This window comes from Ovis canadensis, chromosome 8, assembly GCF_042477335.2.
Source record: "Ovis canadensis isolate MfBH-ARS-UI-01 breed Bighorn chromosome 8, ARS-UI_OviCan_v2, whole genome shotgun sequence".
Classification (NCBI taxonomy): Eukaryota; Metazoa; Chordata; class Mammalia; order Artiodactyla; family Bovidae; genus Ovis; species Ovis canadensis.
In genome coordinates this window covers 19,324,202-19,343,888 of record NC_091252.1, presented here as the reverse complement: position 1 = coordinate 19,343,888, position 19,687 = coordinate 19,324,202, and the positions used below count along the sequence as shown (strand labels likewise).

General features: G+C 40.1%; 1 long non-coding RNA gene across 1 annotated transcript in view; it reads right to left on the bottom strand.

The window, feature by feature from the left end:
* Positions 1 to 4,546: 4,546 nt before the first annotated feature.
* LOC138445210 (uncharacterized) overlaps positions 4,547 to 19,687 on the bottom strand; it is a 104,280-nt gene continuing 89,139 nt past the window's right edge. Inside the window, exon 4 of the long non-coding RNA XR_011258752.1 lies at positions 4,547 to 4,761. This is a non-coding gene — a long non-coding RNA (uncharacterized lncRNA). The remainder of the gene's footprint in view (positions 4,762 to 19,687) is intronic.

Sequence of the window (19,687 nt, the reverse complement as noted above, 5' to 3'; positions counted from 1 at the left end):
TCCATCGAGCTAAAACATCATAAAAAATGTTTATAATATACAGTAGAAAGAAGGAAATAATAAGAGTCAGGTGTTCACAAAATAGGTGAAAAAATATACTAAAAAGGATCAACATAGGAAACGTCAGTTTCCTTGAAGAAACTAATAACACCAATTAAACAGAACTCTGACAGCTTTGATCAAAGCAAACATAGGTAACAACATTTGGAATAAAGGGGGATAACTAAATATACTGGAGATGTTAGATAATATCCAACAAAAACTTAAAGGCTGCAAAATTTGAAAACTGAGATAAACAGATCTTGTTTTCTTAAATATGTCAAAAGAGACTCAAGAATAAGCATGAAACTGAAGTAAACCTATCATAATTTGAAAAGATGGAATCGACCCTTGACAGTTTTATGGGCTATCACTTGTGGGATTGTTTTGGTTGTTTGGGAGTAGATATATTTTTGCAGAGAACCAGCCCAAAGTGTGGTGGGGTCATGTATGGGTTATTAACTCTACTTTGGTTGGGGTGAGAGCTCAGGCGAGATTAGTGAGATTTTATCTCACACACGTGGGAAAAATAGAATTTGAATCTATAGTGAGGGATTAAATTTAGCCCACACTCTTGAGAGAAGACTTCTTCGTGCTACTAGACGGCTGTTTTTCCTCGTAAGTCAAGGCTGTGTAGGTGATAAATACCACAGGATATCTTTTTTTTTTTTTTTAATAAACATTGCTACCTCAAAGGAACCATGGATTAGGAAAAAACATAAACTAACTCTCTGGATATATATAGTTTATCCTGGCTAGGCTGCAACTGACTTTCACTTTTTCTCCAAAGGGTTGGACTTACGTGGAAGGGGGAGTAGGAAAAGTCAATATTCATCCTTGCAGATTGTTTAACTCCTCTTTCTCTGATGGGTTTGTTCATGTTTTCCGCCTGTTTACTCCCAGGCTATTGATTCTTTAGAATTCCTAGGATCTTTTACATTAGACATGCTAACCTTTTGTCAGTTACATTGCATGTATTTTTCCAGTCTGTCACTTGTAAACATTTGCCATAACATAAATTTATATTACGTGTGTCAATGTTCTCCCCTTTTTAGGCTTGGGTTTTCTGTTTTAAAAACTTTTCCTTCACGAAAGGAACACAGTAACACAAGCACTGCCCTAAAAATCCCCAAGAGTATTTTTGACTGTGAAAAAACTTTACCCTCCTCCAATATGGTGTACACATTGGAAGTTTCTGCTTTTCATGACTGAAGTTTCTGTTTGTCACAATGGGACTTGAATTGTTTTTACCCAAAATTAAGCTCACAATTTTCAGATCTGGCGTAGTGTCAAGGCAGGATATGTAAGAGACATACATAGGTTTAATCCCTGGGTGGGAAAGATCCCCTGGAGAAGAGAATGGCTCTCCACTCCAGTATTCTCACCTGGAGAATCCCATGGACAGAGGAGCCTGGTGGGCTACAGTCCATGGGGTCTCCAAGAGTCAGACATGACTTAAGTAACTTAGCACGCAGGCAAGATTTAAAGGGGTGATAGTCTGTTCCTGGAATGTTTTTTCCTTCTTTTTTAAAAATGGCACTGTGTAATACTTTTTAAAAAAATGTGTCACTGTGTAATACTGCTTCTTCTCCACTGACCTTATGGTACTAGTTTTCTCCTTGGCAGTTTAGAAATGCTCCTGGGCAGAAAGCTGTAGGATTGTCTTCTTGAATTGAATTAACAAGTGAAAGCTACAAAGTTTGGACTCATTTATCCCTACAAGGCTTGCCTGAATTTATGAGTCCATCTCATTTCAGTTTAAGGGCAGCCCACTTGGACGAAATGAGTCCAGACTTTATAGCCTAAGTCAACTGAAGGGACATAGACTGCGACCCAGCACCACTTTGCACTTATCAGCTGCCTGAAAGGTGGTCCTTTCTGATTGATAGGATTCTATGAAAATAAATTATCTGACTCTTCAAATTCTTTTTTTCTCCCCCCATGGAATTTCTTTTGATTCTTAAATGCAAATTGGGTTTTACTTCACAAAATGTAACAGAAGAGCTAATTAAAACATTTCTGCCAATTCTCTTTAATTCCACGGCATAGGTTTTCAAATAATGCATTTAGTTCATATTTTGAAACCGTAACCACTTGAGGGATCTTAATTTTTTTTTTTTTTTGGTTAAAGTTTGTTTATACGCATTTCTTTCAATATTTCAGGAGAGTATGATATTTAACCCAAGGCAAAGAACATGATGCTTAGAATTTTTTCCTAAGTTGGAATGAAAAGCCGGGAACTGTATCAAGAGTGGTGTTTTCACACTATATGTCATATTCTTCACTTTATAGCTCTTGTGAACAAGAGCTTTGCTAATCTGTCTGAACACTTTGTTTGACAAGAACCATAGTATGCTCTGTGATGGATGTGAGAGGTCCAGCTGGATGTTGTGTCTCATTTGGATTTTGGTCTTTTCACAGCATGCTGTGAGGCTAAGTAGGATAGACAATTCTGAAAGCTATAGGATGATATGCAGTAATGCTTGGAGAGTCTTCTAGCTTTCAATTATTAGACTATAATTTTATAGTCTATCTTCCTCTCTTGGAAGGTTATAGATTGATTTTCATAGCAGAATTTGCTAGTTGTCCCACTATCCATTCTTCCCTTCTTTGATAGAAATGGGAATCCTGATTTTTCACAAAACCTCTTTCCTTCATGATAAAAGACTCCTTCTTACTGCTTTCCTTGAATCTGGGAATGGCCATGCAACCTATTTAATCAATTAGAAATAAGCATAAATGTTGCCTGTAAATTCCTAGAAGTCTTGTTAATGATAGAATTGTTTTTTTCATACCCCTTTCCTTCATACACTACCTGGAAAAAAAGAGGATATGATTGGAGCTCTAGCATATTGCTTGAACTTTAAAAATGAAGACCATACTTTTAGTTGGAGCTGAGCAATTAAAGATGCTTTCATCTTTATTGCATAAGAGATGAATAAAACTTGTATTTTGTTTAAGCCAGTTTTTTTCTTTTAAATATTCAGCCAAACATTCCTAACTATGTAGTAGGATTTGGTACTAGTAATGGAATGCTGCAATTTAAAAAAAAATGAAAATGTGGCAATGGCATAGCAGAGGCAATTGAGTAATAGACAGTGTAGATTCTGTACTCTAGAGAGCCACTGACCATTGTAATGTCATAGAAGAACATAGACAAACTATCCCATTGGAAAGCATACCACCTATGGACTGAAGTCAAACATAAAGGGGAAAGTTCAACAAACTGAGAATGTGAGAAAGTCTTCTCTGCTACACAATGATTTTAGAGAAGACTTAAGATAGAGAGAGACATTGCAACTGAATTTAGATGAGTATTTTGAGCAGAAATAGACCTGCTGAAGATTTGCTTCTTTGCTGAAGAACTTCTCTACCTGTGGTGCCAAACTGTCTTGATTGAGAGTCCCAGAATTACACCCTCACAGGGGTGAAAAAGTCAATTGCTCCTGTATCCAAACTTAAGCAGTAGTGACAAAACTGAAGTCTTAGGTGGTGGTAAGACTGTGGCCCCTTAAGGGTCCTTGCTTGACCAGAGAATGGAGTCCAGGCTTTGGACAATATTTGAATTAAAGGTATAGTGTGTATTCATTTAGTAAATAGTAAATGAGCTCCTATAATATTCTTGATTGCCATTGAAATAGAAATAAAAAAGCAAACAAGGTAAGTGGGAAGTGACAGAGTGCCATTTTCAACAGGATTGGTGGGATAGGCCTCATTGAGAAGATGGCATTTACTTCAAGACTTGAAAGGGTTGGAGGAGTGAGCCCTATGGTTCTCTGGGCAGACTATTTTAGGGAGAGGGAGTGGCTAGTACGAAAGGTCCTGATTTGTACCAGAGCTCTGTAAAATGGTAGAGGTCAGTGTGATTAGAGCAAGCCCAGAGAGTAAATGAGGTAGGGCAGACCCTCTATAAGCTTGGAGACCACTATGATGATGTTGGCTTTGGCTCAGGTTGTGAGCCTTTGAAGATTTTTGAATGGAGGGGCAAACTGATCTTATATATGTTTCCAAAGTGGATCCTATTGCAGTTTTGAGAATAGTCAATAGAGGATCAAGGGAAGTGAGATGAGTAGGGGACTACTGCAGTATCCAGAGGAAAGAGGATGGTAGTGTGTCCCAGAGTGTACCTGCGAACGAGCCAAGAAGTGGTTGGAGGTTGCATGTATTTTGAAGGTAGAAACTCCAATACTTTGGCCACCTGATGTGAAGAGCTGACTCATTTGAAAAGACCCTGATGTTGGGAAACATTGAGGGCAGGAGAAGGGGACGACAGAGGATGAGATGGTTGGATGGCATCACCGACTCAATGGAGATGAGTTTGGGTAAACTCCAGGAGTTGGTGATGAACAGGGAGCCCTGGCGTGCTGCAATTCATGTGGTTGCAAAGAGTCGGACATGAATGAGCAACTGAACTGAACTGAGACCAACATGATTTTTTAGAATTTATCTTCCCTCCCAAACTTACTTTTCCCAGAAGACTTGAGGCAGCGACTATTTATGTGACACTTTTAATTCATAGACTTTTAGTAAAGCGGATTGCCCTCCATCATGTGGGTGGAATTTATCCAATCAGTTGAAAGCTCTTGAGTGAGAGAGAATTCTGCAGGTTCTGCAGATTTGGGGGCTTGAACTGCAGCTTTGGCGCATTCCTGAGTCAGCAGCCTACTGATCCACTCAGCAGATTTTGGACTGGTCAGCCTCTACAACCAACCTCCACAGCCTCTGTAAAATAAATCCACATATACATTCCTATTGTTTTGGCTTCTTTTGAGACCCATGCCTAATACAGGAGAATTATGCATTAGCATTGTGAGGAATTTTTTAAAATTTTCTTTTAACTGTTAATCTCATCCAAAACAACCTCATAGAAATATTTAGAATAATGTCTGATAATGTATCTGGGCATCACAGCCCAGTCAAGTTGACACATAAAATTAATCATCACACCTCCTAAGTTCATGTATATATTTATAATACTTTATGTCACTTTTCCTGATGATCTCAGGTGTAGATTCAAAATTCTTCTCAACATTGTGGCTTAAACAGACAAACTAAAATTGACATAAGGATTGGAATGTATTTTCTACCTCTGATTTATAAACTAAAAAACAAATTATTAGTTTGACAAGACCCAAAACTTCTATTTCCTTGCAACATTATCATCCTTTCTGCCTCTTAGGCTCTGCCTTCTCTCTGACTCTCTTACACACACAAACACATAGCCTACTCTAACCACACCTAATAATTCATTTTAAAATTAACCACAAACTTTTTTAAACTTTAATTTTTATATTATTTATTTGTTATAACGACACAGTGGACTTCTACTGCTTATGTAATAAGAAAAATAGTTAATGAATATGAATATTGTGAAAACAGAATCATTGAGGTAAAAAGATGAAAAAGTTTGTAAGTCTAGTTCAATCCGCTCATTTTCAGATGAGGACCAGAGAGATAAGTGACTTGTTCAAACTCAGCTTGTTAGAAGTGATCTTGGAACTATTGACCAAGTTTCTAGTTTCTTAACCCCAAAGTACCTCTTTTAGTAGACTAACCACAGACTTTTAGATCTTTGCATTTGTGAATCACACATTCTTCCGGATTACTTTCCTTTTATTCACAAACTCTGTCAAGTCTCAAAAAAGATGTCCTAACACCCAAAAAAGATGTCCTTTTATCATTATAGGGGAAAGTGAAAGTGAAAGTTGCTCATCCATGTCTGACTCTTTCTGACCCCATGGACTGTGTAGTCCATGGAATACTCCAGGCCAGAATACTGGAGTGGGTAGCCTTTCCCTTCTCCAGGGGATCTTCCTAACCAGGGATAGAACCCATGTCTCCCTAATTGCAGGCAGATTCTTTACCAGCTGAGCCACAAGGGAAGCCCAATATATCATTATAAGGGACTGGAATCCAAAAGTAGGAAGTCAAGAAATACCTGGAGTAACAGGCAAAGTTGGCCTTGGTGTACAGAATGAAGCAGGGCAAAGGCTAATACAGTTTTGCCTAGAGAACTCACTGGTCATAGCATACACCATTTTTCGACAACCCAAGAGAAGACTCTACACATAGATATCAGTGGACATAATATAATTGATTGATTATATTCTTTGCAGCCAATGATGGAGAAGCTCTATATAGTCAGCAAAAACAAGACCAGGAGCTGACTGTGGCTCAAATCATGAACTCCTTATTACCATATTCAGACTTAAATTGAAGAAAGTAGGGAAAACCACTAGACCATTCAGTTACGACCTAAATCAAATCCCTTACGGTTATACAGTAGAAGTGAGAAATAGATTTAAGGGATTAGATCTGATAGACAGAGTGCCTGAAGAACTAAGGACAGAGGTTCATGATATTGTACAGGAGGCAGGGATCAAGACCATCCCCAAGAAAAAGAAATGCAAAAAGGCAAAATGGTTGTTTGAGGAGGCCTTACAAATAGCTGTGAAAAGAAGAGAAGGGAAAGGCAAAGGGGGAAAGGAAAGATACACCCATCTGAATGCAAAGTTCCAACGGATAGCGAGGAGAGATAAGAAAGGCTTTCTCAGTGATCAATGCAAAGAAATAGAAGAAAATAATACAATGAGAAAGAGTGGAGATCTCTTCAAGAAAACTAGAGATACCAAGGGAACATTTCATGCAAAGATGGGCACAATAAAGGACACAGAAATGGTATGGACCTAACAGAAGCAGAAGATATTAAGAAGAGGTGGCAAGAATACACAGAACTGTACAAAAAGATCTTCACAACCCAGATAACCACAATGGTATGATTACTCACCTAGAGCCAGACATCCTGGAATGTGAAATTAAGTGAGTCTTAGGAATCATCACTATGAACAAAGCTAGTGGAGGTGATAGAATTCCAGGGGAGCTATTTCAAATCCTAAAAGCTGATGCTGTTAAAATGCTGCACTCAATATGCCAGCAAATTTGGAAAACTCAGCAGTGGCCACAGGACTGGAAAAGGTCAATTTTCATTCCAATCCCAAAGAAAGGCAATGCCAAAGAATGCTCAGACTACTGCACAGTTGCACTCATCTCACATGCTAGTAAGTTAATGCTCAAATTTCTCCAGGCCAGGCTTCAACAGTATGTGAACCATGAACTTCCAGATGTTCAAGCTGGGTTTAGAAAAGGCAGAGGAACCAGAGATCAAATTTCCAACATCTGTTGCTGCTGCTGCTGCTGCTAAGTCGCTTCAGTCACGTCTCACTCTGTGCGACCCCATAGACGGCAGCCCACCAGGATCCCCCGTCCCTGGGATTCTCCAGGCAAGAACACTGGAGTGGGTTGCTATTTCCTTCTCCAATGTGTGAAAGTGAAAAGTGAAAGTGAAGTTGCTTAGTCGTGTCCAACTCTTAGCGACCCCATGGACTGTGGCCCACCAGGCCCCTCCTTCCATGGGATTTTTCCAGGCGAGAGTGCTGGAGTGGGCTGCCATTGCCTTCTCCACCAACATCTGTTGGATCATCAAAAAAGCAAGAGAATTCCAGGAAAACATCTACTTCTGCATCACTGACTACACTAAAGCCTTTGACTGTGTTTATCACAATAAACTGTGGAAAATTCTGAAAGAGATGGGAATACCAGACCACCTGACCTGTCTTTTGAGAAACCTGTATGCAGGTCAAGATTTAACAGTTAGAACCGGACATGTAACAACAAACTGGTTCAAAATTGGGAAAAGAGTACATCAAGACTGTACATTTTCATCCTGTTTATTTACCTTATATGCAGAGTACATCATGTGAAATGCCAGACTGGGCGAAGAACGAGCTAAAATCAAGGTTGCTGGGAGAAATATCAATAACTTCAGACATGCAGATGAAACCACCTTTATGGCAGAAAGTGAAGAGGAACTACAGAGCCTCTTATTGAAGGTGAAAGAGGTGAGTTAAAAAGCTAGCTGAAAACTCAACATTCAAAAAACTTTAAGATCATGGCATCTGGTCCCATCACTTCACAGCAAATAGTTGGGGAAACAACAGAAATGGTAACAAACTTTATTTTCTTGGGCTCCAAAATTACTGTAGGTGGTGACTGTAGCCATGAAGTTAAAAGACGTTTACTCCTTGTAAGAAAAACTATGACAGACCTAGACAGTGTGTTTAAAAGCAGAGACATTATTTTCCTGACAAAGATCTTTCTAGTCAAAGCTATGGTTTTTCCGGTAATCATGAATGGATGTAAGAGTGGGACCATAAAGAAGGCTGAGCACCAATGAACTGATGCTTTGGAACTGTGATGTTGAAGGCTCTTGAGAGTCCCTTGGCCTGCAAGGAAATCAAACTGGTCAATCCTAAAGGAAAGCGAACATGAATATTCATTGGAAGGACTGATGTTGAAGCTGAAGCTCTAATACTTTGGCCATATGATGGGAAGAACTGACTTATTAGAAAATCCCCTCATGCTGGGAAAGATTGAAGGATGGAGAAGAAGATGAAAGAGGATGAGATGGCTGGATGGCTCTATGGACATGAGTTTGAGCAAGCTCCAGGATTTAATAATGGACAGAGAAGGCTGGCATGCTGCAGTCCATGTGGTTGCAAAGAGTCGGACATAACTGAGTGGTTGAACAACAAAAAGCTGAAACTATAAAGCTCCAAGAATAAAACACAGGAATTTAGCTTTTGGTGATAATTTTTTTGGACTTGATGTTAAAGAAAAAGGCAGCAAAAGAAAAAATTGGGCTATACCAAACTGAAAAGCTCCTCACATCAAAGAGGACAATTAACAAAATGAAAAGGCATCTTATGTGATAGAGAAAATATTTGCAAACCATGTATCTGGTAAGGGTTCATATTCAAAGTATATAAAGAACTCATGCAACTTAATCACAAAGAAAAACCAACCAAATGTAAAAATGAGCAGAGTATTGGAATAGATCTTTTTCCAAAAAATGACATACCAATAGCCAACAGGTTTATGAGAGCGTGCTCAACATCACTCACTAATCATTTGGGAGATTCAACTTAAAACCATTATAAGATCTCATCTCACATCTATCAGAATGGCTGTAATCAAAAAACAACAAGTGTTGGTAAGGATAGGGCTAAATGGAGAACCCTCATGCATTATTAGTGGGAATGTAAATTGATGCAGTTGTTATGGAAAACAGAATGGATATTCCTCAAAAAAATTAAAAATAGAACTGCCCAATAATCCAGTACTCTGCTCCTGAGTATCTGAAGAAAATGAAAACACTAACTAGAAACAATACATGCACCTGTATGTTCAGTTCAGTTCAGTTCAGTTCAGTTGCTCAGTCATGTTGGACTCCTTGCGATCCCATGAACTGCAGCACGCCAGGCCTCCCTGTACATCACCAACTCCCGGAGTTCACTCGGACTCACATCCATCGAGTCAGTGATGCCATCCAATCATCTCATCCTCTGTTGTCTCCTTCTCCTCCTGCCCTCAATCTTTCCCAGCATCAGGGTCTTTTCAGATGAGTCAGCTCTTCACATCAGTGGCCAAAGTATTGGAGTTTCAGCTTCAGCATCAGTCCTTCCAATGAACACCCAGGACTGATCTCCTTTAGGATGAACTGGTCGGATCTCCTTGCAGTCCAAGAACTCTCAAGAGTCTTCTCCAACACCACAGTTCAAAAGCATCAATTCTTCAGCACTCAGCCTTCTTTACAGTCCAACTGTCACATCCATACATGACCACTGGAAACTAGATGGACCTTTGTTGGCAAAGTAATATCTCTGCTTTTTGAATATGCTATCTAAGTTGGTCATAATTTTCCTTCCAAGGAGTAAGCGTCTTTTAATTTCATGGCTGCAATCACCATGCACAGTGATTTTGGAGCCCCCCAAAAATAAAGTCAGCCACTGTTTCCACTGTTTCCCCATCTATTTGCCATGAAGTGATGGGACCGGATGCCTTGATCTTAATTTTCTGAATGTTGAGCTTTAAGCCAACTTTTTCACTCTCCTCTTTCACTTTCATCAAGAGGTTCTTTAGTTCTTCTTCACTTTCTGCCATAAGGGTGGTGTCATCTGCATATCTGAGGTATTGATATGTTTCTCGGCAATCTTGATTCCAGCTTGTGCTTCTTCCAGCCCAGCATTTCTCATGATGTACTCTGCATATAAGTTAAGTAAGCAAGGTGACAATATACAACCTTGGTGTACTCCTTTTCCTATTTGGAACCAGTCTATTGTTCCATGTCCAGTTCTAACTGTTGCTTCCTGACCTGCATACAGATTTCTCAAGAGACAGGTCAGGTGGTCTGCTATTCCTACTTTTTTCAGAATTTTCCACAGTTTCTTGTGATCCACACAGTCAAAGGCTTTGGCATAGTCAATAAAGCAGAAATAGACATTTTCCTGGAACTCTCTTGCTGTTTTTATGATCCAGTGAATGTTGGCAATTTGATCTCTGGTTCCTCTGCCTTTTGTGAAACCAGCAGCTTGAACATCTGGAAGTTCACGTTATTGCTGAAGCCTGGCTTGGAAAATTTTGAGCATTACTTTACTAGTGTGTGAGATGAGTCAATTGTGCAGAAGTTTGAGCATTCTTTGGCATTCCTCTCTTTGGGACTGGAATGAAAACTGACCTTTTCCAGTCCTGTGGCCCCTGCTGAGTTTTCCAAATTTGCTGGCATATTGAGTGCAGCACTTTCACAGCATCATCTTTCAGGATGTATGTTCATTGCAGCATTATTTGTGATAACCAAGATATGGAAGACACCTAAGTGCCCGTCAATAAATGAATGGTTAAAAAAGATGTGAGATACAGACACTCACACATACACATGCACACAATGGATTATTAGTCAGCCTTCTCAAAGAATGGCATCTTGCGATTTGTGACAACATTGATGGTTATAGAGGATGTTATGCTAAGTGAAATAGATCAGACTGAAAGAATGTGGTGTACGGTTTCACTTATGTATGGAATCCCCCCTCAAAAAAAAACAAATAAACAAACATAACAAAACAAAATCAAAGTCATAGATACAGAGAAGAAACAGGTGGTTGCCGAAGGGAAGAAGAGTACAGGGAGAAAATAGATAGTGAGGGAGATTTAAAGGTAACTTCCAGTTGCAAAATAAGTGAGTCAGGCTATAAAATGTATAGTGTAGGGAACATAGTCAATAACTATGTAATGTAATTGTTTGGTGACATAATATAACTAGGGGGCTTCCCAGGTGGCTCAGTGGTAAGGAATCTGCCTGCCAAGCAGGAGACTGGCGTTCAGTCCCTGGGTTGGGAAGATCCCCTGGAGAAGGAAATGGAAACCCACTCCAACATTCTTGCTTGGGAAATCTCATGGATAGAGGGACCTGTTGGACTGTAGTCCATGGGATTGCAAAGTGTTGGACAGGACTTAGCAACTAAACAACAGAAACAACAATACTGTAGCTGCCGGGAGAAATATCAATAACCCCAGATATGCAGATGACACCACCCTTATGGCAGAAAGTGAAGAGGAGCTAAAAAGCCTCTTGATGAAAGTGAAAGAGGAGAGTAAAAAAGTTGTCTTAAAGCTCAACATTCAGAAAACTAAGATCATGACATCCGCTCCCATCACTTCATGGGAAATAGATGGGGAAACAGTGGAAACAGTGTCAGACTTTATTTTGGGGGGCTCCAAAATCACTGCAGATGGTGACTGCAGCCATGAAATTAAAAGACACTTACTCCTTGGAAGAAAAGTTATGACCAACTTAGATAGCATATTCAAAAGCAGAGACATTACTTTGCCAACTAAGGTCCATCTAGTCAAGGCTATGGTTTTTCCAGTAGTCATGTATGGATGTGAGAGTTGGACTGTGAAGAAGGCTGAGCACCGAAGAATTGATGCTTTTGACCTGTGGTGTTGGAGAAGACTCTTGGGAGTCCCTTGGACTGCAAGGAGATCCAACCAGTCCATTCTGAAGGAGATCAGCCCTGGGATTTCTTTGGAAGGAATGATGCTAAAGCTGAAGCTCCAGTACTTTGGCCATCGCATGGGAAGAGTTGACTCATTGGAAAAGACTCTGATGCTGGGAGAGATTGGAGGCAGGAGAAGAAGGGGACGACAGAGGATGAGATGGCTGGATGGCATCACTGACTCGATGGATGTGAGTCTGAGTGAACTGCGGGGGTTGGTGATGGACAGGGAGGCCTGGCATGCTGTGATTCATGGTGTCGCAAAGAGTTGGACACGACTGAGTGACTGAACTGAACTGATGTTGTTTATCAAGAACTATTAATAACATAGTGTTGAAAGTCAATTATGCTTCAAAAATGAACAAACAAGCCCAAGAAGAAGAGATCAAATTCATGGTTACCAGAGATGAGAGGTGTTGAAGGAGGGGGAAGCAGATGAAGGCAGTCAAAGATTGTGTGTGTGTTAGTCATTCAGTTGTGTCTGACTCTCTACGACCGTGGACTGTAGCCCACCAGGCTTCTCCGTCCATGGATTCTCCAGGCAAGAATACCGGAGTGGGTTGCTGTGCCCTCTTCCAGGAGATCTTCCTGACACAGGGATTGAGCTTGGGTTCCCCACATTGCATGCGGATTCTTTACTGTCTAAACCACTAGGGAGGCCCCAAACGTCCAGTTATAAGATAAGTAAGCACTAGGGATGTAATGTGAAACTGAAAAATACAATTGTCACTGCTCTAAGTTATATACGGAGGAACCTGCTGGGCTGCAGTCCATGGGGTCGCTAAGAGTCAGACACGATTGAGCGGCTGCACTTTCACTTTTCACTTTCATGCATTGGGGAAGGAACTGGCAACCCACTCCAGTGTTCTTGCCTGGAGAATCCCAGGGACGGGGGAGCCTGATGGGCTGCCGTCCATGGGGTCACACAGAGTCAGACACAACTGAAGCAACTTAGCAGCAGCAGCACCACCAAGTTATATACAAAAGCTGGTAAGAGAGTAGATCCTGAGTTCTCATCACAAGGACATTTTTTTTTTCTATTTCCTTAATTTTGTATCTACATGAGATGATGGATGTTAACTAAACTTATTGTGATAATAATTTCATGGTGTATGCAAGTCAAATCATTATACTATATACCTTAAACCTTTACAAACCTGTATGTCAATTACATCTCAATAAAACTGGAAGAAAAAAAATAATAAACTTCATTAAACTCCTAAAGGACCCCAGAACTACCATATGATGGGTATTTATCTGAAGGAAACAAAGTCACAATTTAAAAAAAAAGATACCTGCATCCTCATAGTCATTGCATCATAATTTATAATAGTTGAGACAATGAAGCAACCTGTGTCCATTAGCAGATGACTAGAAAAAAAAAGATGTTACATATATATATATATATATATATATATATATATATATACACACACACACACACACTGGCATATTATATATGTATATTTATATATACACTCAATGGAATACTATTCAGCCATAAAAAGAAGAAAACCTTGTCATTCATTATAGCATGGATGGACCTTGAAAACCGTATGTTTAAATGAAATATTTTAGACAGAGAAAGTTAAATACTGTACAATATCTCTTATATATGGAGTCTAAAAACAAAATGCCAAAACAGAAAACTAAATCATTGATACGTAGAACGGACTGGTGGATGCCAGAGTTCAGGGTAGTAGGTAGGTGAAATGAATGAAGGTGATCAAAAAGTACAGTCTTCCAGTTATAGAAAGAATGAGTTCTGGGGACATAATATATAGCATGTCGTCTTTTTAAAAAGAGTTTTAAATCCAAAATTATTGTGACTTAAAAATATTAGAAAAACTTTTGGCTTCTCTTACAGAAGCCCAGAGGAAGGATTAGGAAGGATTACTTAGATGTGTGTCTAGAATTGTTATGGCAATTCCATAATGTCATCAACATCCAATTTTCTTCCTGTTCTCTACTCTGCTGTTTGTAGCGTGTTGCCTTATCCTTAGAGTCCAAGATGTGACTGGGGCTCCAGCCATGCCAGCTGCATAAGGTCACCAGCAAAAGGAAGAACAAATCAAGGATGCACTTCCTAACTTTTAGAGGAATTTCCCAATGTCACACTTTTGCTTACAGTACTGCCTGAGTTTAGTCACATAACTACCAGAAAAGTTGTGAAATATAAGTTAGGTTTGAAGCAATGTGTCCAGCTAGACGTGAGGTTTTGCTATTGCAAAAGTACAAGAATGGATATTGAATGGCAACAGGAAGCTTTTAAATAAAAAAAAATAAAATAGAAAAGAGGGCTAAAGATGGATCCCTATATCATTTAACTTGGTAAAGTAGACTTAAAACCAACCATACGGGTAGGAGAAGAATGAAGCCAAGTTTCAAAGAGAGGTGGATAATATGTTAAAAATCAGAGAATTGTCCTTAAAGCACAGCAAATTAATTTGATTTATAGATGGCCATTGGTGACCATTCAAGTGTTCATTTCCATTAGCAGGGGCCTGTCAATGGAAGTAAGTAAAGTCACTCAGTTGTGTCTGACTCTTTGTGACCCTGTGGACTGCAGCCCACCAGGCTCCTCAGTCCATGGGATTCTCCAGGCAAGAATACTGGAGTGGGTTGCCATTTCCTTCTTCAGGGGATCTTCCCAACCCAGGGATCAAACCCGGGTCTCCCACATTGGAGGCAGACGCTTTAACCTCTGAGCCACGAGGGAAGCCCTGGAAAACCCACCCAATACTCCAAGGCCTGGGAGGCAGCCAAGGTAAAACTGACCAGTTACACTATACTCACATGGAGAATTTCCATGGTCTGGATTCATTTTCTGTCTGCAATCTTCTGGGTTTGCAGTTGAAGCAAGATAGAGGGATAGAGTCCAAAAAAGACCTTTATAGTTCTGATCAATTGATTTTTAACAAGAGTGCCAAGACAATTTGGCATGTTCTTTCAATCATGGAAGAACATGCTTTTCAACAAATGGTGAGGAAACAACTAGACATCCATATGCAAAAGAATAATTGAATACCAACTTTATGCCATATACAAAAGCCAACTCAAAATGGATCAGAGACCTAAATGGAAGTGCTAAGACTATAATACTCTTACAGGAAAATGTAATAGTAAAATCTTCTAAGATTAGACAATGTTTTATTAGATATGAGTTGAAGACATGAGCAATAAATCAGAAAATGATAAATTGGAAATCATCAAATTGTAATACTGTTATATATCAAAAGCTACCGTCCACAAAGTGAAAAGAACACATAAAGAATGGGAGGAAACATTTGCAAATCATACATCTGGTAAGGGATTTGTGTCTAGATTATATAAAGAGCTTACCACTTAGTAAGTCAGTAAAAAGAAAAATAGTTGGAAAATGGGTAAAGAAGTTGAATAGACACTTCTGAAAAGAAGATATACACATGGCCAGTTAGCACATGAAGAGATACTCACAATCACTCTCATTAGGGAAATGGGAGATCAAAACCACAGCAAGGGACTACATCACATCCACTAGGATGGCTTTAACAGAATAGGACAATAATAAGTGTTGGCAAAGCTGTGGGAAAATGGGGATTCTCATACATTGCTGTTGGGAATGTAAATGATTCCTTTGGGAAACAGTTTGAAAGTGTCTCAAAATAATCATGAAATTATCTTATGACCAAGCAATCCCAATCCTAGGTATAAACATAAGAGAAATAAAAACATGTATTCTTAGGAAAACTTGCAGATGAATGTTTGTAGCAGCATTATTCATAATAGCCAATTAGGAGAAACAACCTATATATCTGCCATCTGATAATCAAATAAACAAAATGTGATATATCCATCCAAGAGGATGCTATTCAGCCATAAGAAGGAATGGAGTATTTATACATGCTACAATATAAATGAACCTTGAAAATAGTAGGCTGAGCAAAAGAAGCCAGTCACAAAAGCCCACGTATATGATTCCATTTACATGAAAGTCCAGAACAGGCAAATCTGCAGAGACAGACAGTGGGTCAGACAGTGGGAGCTATGGGGAGGGTAGAGTGAGAAATAACTGTTAGCAAGTGTGGGGTTTCTTTTTGGTGATAAACTTTTCTGTTATCATGGTTGCATGATTCTGAGTATATTAAAAGCCCTGAGTTGTAAACACTAAAAGGTGAATTTAATGGTAGGTGAAATATATCTCAATAACGCTGTTAAAAAGAACAACAGGACCTATGGCTGATTCATGGTGATGTTTGACAGAAAACAACAAAATTCTGTAAAGCGATTATCCTTCAGTTGAAAGATCAATAAATTAAGAAACACACACACAAAGCAGCACCAATACTGTCAAATATCACAATATTTTATTTAAAAAAGAAAAAGAACAACAGGGGCTTCCCTGGTGGGGTCCTGTGGTCAGGACTCTGCACTTCCACTGCCGGGCACAGGGGTTCAATCCCTGGTTGGGAACTAAGATCCCACAAGCCGTGCTTACAGACAAATTAACAACAACAACAACAAAAGACTGCAATAATAAATATAGAGGGGCAGACGGGTAGGGAGGCCAGACTGGCTTTATATGATCACCAGTAACTACATAGTGATATAGGTGGTTCCAGTAGCACCGGAAAACATCAGTCCCTGTGCCTGCTGTTGAGTTTCTGTGCTTGGACCTGTTCTGCATCCTGTCAGTGACCACAGACTTTGACCCACCATCAGCATGCTCACTCCTGCACTTCAATCCCTGGCTCCCTTGTCTCTCATTCCATGACCACATCTGACCACCTCTATCCAGCCATAAAATCTCTTCTTACCCGAACAGTGTCCTTCTTCAGCTCTGCTTTCAATGTTGACGTTTCCTTTCTGGTGGGGCTGGGGGTGGAGCTGGAGCAGGAACCGTGTTATGTGAGCAGCAGGACTGAACGGCGCTATGACCCTGATGGTCTCCACGCATCCTAGAGGTTCTGATGCATGCCTGTGTATGCTCAGTACTGTCTGACTCTTTACAGCCTTATGGACTGTAGCCCTTAGGGCTCCTCTGACTATGGAATTCTCTAGAGTGGGCTGACATTCCCTTTTCCAGGGCATCTTCATGACCCAGGGATTGAACCCATGTCTCCTGCATCTCCTGCATTGGCGGGTGGATTCTTTACCTCTGTGTCACCTGGGAAGAGGTTCTGGATCCACCTCATGAAGGAAGAAGGTCTTGAGCAAATCACTGAGCCCACTGACTAATGGAATTGAAATTGAAATCTCTTTACAATTAATTTACAATTCCCTGGGCTTAAACAAACTGAAAATGGTTCTAGCAAGGAATTAAAATAGAGACTCCATGAGCAAAACTCTCATTGTATTTATTATAATAACATGAGCTTGTTAAACACTTACATTACTAAGCCATGTTCTGATTGCTTTGTGTGTGACATTTAATCCTCACTGCATCCTAATAGAGGAGGTTATATTATTCTTCTTAAAGATGAATAAAACTGAGACTGGGAGAGGTTGGATAATTCACTTGAAGTCGCCAGCTGAGGAATGACAGAGTATGGACACTCTGATGGAATTTGCATTTCATTTCTTTTCTTTCTTTTTTTTTTTTTTTTTACATTTAAAAAATTTATTTATTTTTTAATTGGAGGATACTTGCTCTACAATATTATGTTGGTTTCTGCCATACAGCAACATGAATCAGCCATTGGTATACATGTGTCCCCCTCCCTCTTGAAGCTCCCTCCCATAGCCCACCCTGTCCCACCCCTCTAGGTTGTCACAGAGCACAGAGTTAGAGCTCCCTGCATCACACAGCAAATTCCCAACGGCTATCTTTTTAACATATGGTAGTGTATGTTTCTGGAGAAGGCAATGGCACCCCACTCCAGTACTCTTGCCTGGAGAATCCCAGGGACGGGGGAGCCTGGTGGGCTTCCGTCTATGGGGTCGCACAGAGTCGGACACGACTGAAGCGACTTAGCAGCAGCAGCAGTGTATGCTTCAATGCTACTCTCTCAATTTGTCCCTCCCTCGCCTTCCCCCACTGTGCCCACAAGCTTGTTCTGTATGTCTGCATCTCCATTGTGAAGTGAAGTGAAAGACTCTCAGTCCTGTCTGACTCTTTGTGACCCTATGGACTGTAGCCCACCAAGCTCCTCTGTCCATGGACTTCTCCAAGCAATGCAGGAGTGGGTAGCCGTTCCCTTCTCTAGGGGATCTTCCCGACCCAAGCATCGAACCCAGGTCTCCCACATTGCAGGAAGATTCTTTTTAGTCTGCGCCTCCAGATAAGCCCAAGAATACCAGAGTGGGTAGCCTGTCTCTCTCCAGGGAATCTTCCCAACCCAGGAATTGAACCTGGGTTTCCTGAATTGCAGGCAGATTATTTACCAGCTGAGCTACCAGGGGTCCTCAGCAATGCGTCTCCGTTGCTGCCCTGAAAATAGATGTTTTGCGTTTTCGTTGCCTTCGCTATCTCTTCTGTTCTCTTGAGCCCATGCCTCACCTACATTTAGAATCTGCCCGTTTATGTTTCCAGTCTTAGTAATAATAATTATCAGTATTATTGCAGCAAAATTTATCTTATTAAGAGACAAACATATTTGTTGTCATTTTTAAACAATTTTTCCCCCAGAAAGGGATAGTTAGGGAGTTTGGGACTGACATGTACACACTGCTATTTAAAATATTTAAATTAGATAGCACAATATATTTAAAATAGATAACCAACAAGGACTTACTGTATAGCACATGGAATTCTGCTCAGTGTTACGTGGCAGCCTGGATGGGAGGGAGTCTGGGGGTGATTGGGTACATGTGTATGTATGGTGGAGTCCCTTTGCTGTTCATCTGAATCCATTAAGACATTGTTAATCAGCTATACTTCAATACAAAATAAAAAGTAAAAAAAAAAACTTTCCCCCTAAACTTGATGTGGCACAGACCACTATACGCAAACCAATTTCTCTTCCTTTGGACATACAGCTGAGTCTTTTCCCTGGTTTCTCTGATATCAGCTGTGGCCATATGACTGAGTTCTGCGGAGAGGAGTCTGGGTGCCAGCGCTGGCCCGTTTAAAAGCTCCCACGTGCTCTTCTTTTCTCTTTTCCCTTCCCAGTGGACTGGGATGGCAACTGTCCAGGTGATCTTAATACCTACATTTGAGATGGGAGCCAGGGGTCCTGAATGATTGTGTAGAGAAGTTACCTCACCCATTTAAAGAAACAGGACTGTAGCTGAAGCAAGAAATACAGGTCTATCTTGTTAAGTGACTGTAATGTTAGGGTCTAATTTTTTATTGTAGCGTCACATTCTGACCAATATGTTGTTGTTCTTCTGAATGTTTAATTTTTAAGGAATGAGTGAATGAACAGATAAAAGGGAGGTGATCTGGAGGAGGTTAAGTAGGCATGTTTTGAGTCCTTAGTATTTTCTAGAATCTTACATGATATTTCAAATTCTTACAGCCCCTTGAAGTGAGTAACTGACACAAGGGCACATACAAAATCTATACATTCCGCTACTCCAGGGTGTCTCAGAAGATAACTTACTCGTCTTCTCCAAGTGTGAGTGAGTAGAAGAGGAAACATATGGAAGTCAAGTCACTATGGACCTGCCTCCACAGAAGGATGGGTGGGTTGGTGAACGGTTTGTAGTTCTAATATTCCTAAACAAAGAGTTCAAAGACTTTGAGACCACTTTTGTTATTGCACAAGGTTTACATCACTTATATCTTTCTCTTTTAATAGAAATAGTTTTTGTCTTCCTTCAGATATTGATCATCT